Here is a 2,834-nt window from a genome sequence, read left to right on the forward strand (position 1 = left end):
GTTTGGGGGTTGATGCAGGGCTAATAGGGTAGTGGGATTAGTTTGGGATTGATACGGGGCTGTGGGGAGACAGTAGGGCAGTGGGACTAGTTTAAATGGTGTTAATTCTGCCAAAGGCAGACATTAACCGAATTTGATGCTGCGCTAACCCCGTCCCCTCCCTGTGGCCATGCCTCTAGAGTTGTTGGGAAACGTTTGCCAAAGTGTAGAACATGAGACACATTAAAGTACTGAATCTTTACAAATTCTCTCCTACCAGAAACTTTATTTTCTTCAAGTTGAAAGTGTTGCTACTCTGGATATGGTCAGCCAGACGTCCTGGAGTTGCAATGACAACATGAGGTTTTCTGGAGAGTTCTAGAGCCTGTGTGATCATGTCTGGGGAGGGAAACAGTCAGAGAATAAACGGCCTTAGGGGCAAAGGGCATTGAAACAGTAGGCCATGGAACATCAGACAAAGACTTACCGATTCCACCAACAACAACACAATCCTTCAAACCCAGAGGTTTCCCAAGGACTCGAAACTGTTCAGCAATCTGATAGGCCAACTCCCTGAAAAGAAAAATCACACAATTCCTGTTTCAGCTCAATTTGGGATCTGCTCACTCTGTCAGACTCAACCTCACAGAATGACAATAATTCATATTCCAAAGTTCATAGACAATGAAAGCACGATAACAGAAAGCACACTGTCATGAGATGGAGTGTCAAATCACTCAGACCGAGGTCCGATGTCAGTGAAGATATCTCAAAGAAAATGCTGATTGTACTTGGGAGCGCAGAAAAGAACCCGAACTATAAATTAAAGGGAGAAAGCACTGGAACATGGTGAGACTGTCAAAGAAGGGAAAGTGCTGAAGATAGGTTAAGGAGCACAGGCCAAGATCTGATCTAGTTATAATTGTCACACTGTCACCATCAGTCTTAACGGGGTCAGAGGTGAAAGCTACAGCCTGGTGTGGAGGCTTCAGTTAGGGGGAAAGTCTCAAACGCTCAGGCAATTTTCCATCAAGGCCATGATGTTGAAGCAATCATCTACAATGAGTTAATGATCAAGTTTCAGCAAATGAACATTGTGTAGGGAGATATGGAGTGACCAATAAGAACTAATCCCCTGTTTGGAAGTCACATTTTCTGATTTCTCTCATACAATCATACCCTTCGGTCCAACCAGTCCATGCCAAACATAGTCCCTAACTAAACTAGTCCCACCTGCTTGCGCTTGGTCCATATTCCTCTAAACATTTCTTATACATGTACTTATCTAGATGTCTTTTAAATGTTGTAACTATGCCCAAATCCACCACATCCTCTGGAAGTTCATGCCACATACGAACCACTCTGAGTTAAAAAAAATTGCACCGATGTCATTTGTAAATCTTTCTCCTCTCACCTTAAAACTATGCTCCCTAGTCTTGAAATCCCCCAACCTAGGGAAAAGACACCTGCCTTTCACCTTATCTCTACCCCTCATTGTTTTATAAACCTTTATAAGGTCACCTCTCAACCTCCTATGCTCCAGTGAAAAAAAGTCCCAGCCTATCCAACCTCTCTTTATAACTCAAACCCTCCATTCCCAGCAACATGCTGGTAAATCTCTTCTGAACCCTCTCCAGCTTAATAATAGTAACAGAGAGACCAGAACTGGACACCATATTCCAGAAGAGGCCTCACCAACATCTTGTAGAACTCAACATAACACCCCAACTCCTATACTCAAAGGACTGAGTAATGAAGCTAAACATGCTATACACCTCCTTAACCACCCTACCTATGTGTGATGCAAATTTCAAAAAATAATGTATCTGAACCCCTCAGTCTCTCTGTTCTACTGCACTACCCAAGGCCTTGTATTTAATTGTTTAAATCTTGCCTTTGCTTGTTTCACCAAAATGCAATACCTCACATTTATCCATCTGCCACCCTTCACCCCACTGATCCAATTGATCAAGATCCCCTTGTAATCTTTGATAACCTTTTTCACCGTCCACTACACCATCAATCTTGGTGTCATCTGCAAACTTACTAACCATGCCTTTTATATTCTCATCTAAATCATTTGTATAAATGACAAAAGTGGACCCAGCACTGATTCCTGTGGAACACCGTTGGTCACAGGCCTCCAGTCCAAAAATTAACGCTTTACGATCAGTCTGTCTCCTGCCATTAAGACAACTTTGTATCCAATTAGCAAGCTCACCCTGAATCCCATGTGATCTAACTTTACTAATTACTCTACCACACAGAACCTTGTCAAAGGGTTTACTAAAATCCAAGCAAACAATGCCTACCACTCTGCCCTCATCAATCTTCTTAGTTACTTATTCAAAAAACTCAATCAAATTTCCCTCGCACAAAACCATGCTGTCTCTAATCATTCCTTGCCTCTGCAAATGCATATAAATCCTATCTTTCAGAATCATTTCCAACTACTTACTCATCACCAAATTCAGATTCACAGGTCTATATTTACATATTCCTTACGTCCCTTCTTAAACAAAGGCACAGCATTAGCCTCTCTCCAGTCATTTGGCACCTCACCCATATTTATGCACGAAAGAAATATTTCTGCAAGAGGCCCTGCAATTTCCTCCCTAACTTTCCACAAAGTCCTGGGATACCTTAGATCAGGTCCTGGAGATTTATCCACCTTTATATTTTCTAAAATCTCCAAAGCTACTTCTTCTGTAATGTGGGATAGTAGGAACTGCAGATGCTGGAGAATCCGAGACAACAAGGTGCAGGGCTGGATGAACACAGCAGGCCAAGCAGCATCATAGGAGCAGAGAGGCTGACGTTTCGGGCCTAGACCCTTCATCAGAAGGGTCTAGGCC

The sequence above is a fragment of the Rhincodon typus genome, chromosome 29 (assembly GCF_021869965.1).
Source record: "Rhincodon typus isolate 14 chromosome 29, sRhiTyp1.1, whole genome shotgun sequence".
Classification (NCBI taxonomy): Eukaryota; Metazoa; Chordata; class Chondrichthyes; order Orectolobiformes; family Rhincodontidae; genus Rhincodon; species Rhincodon typus.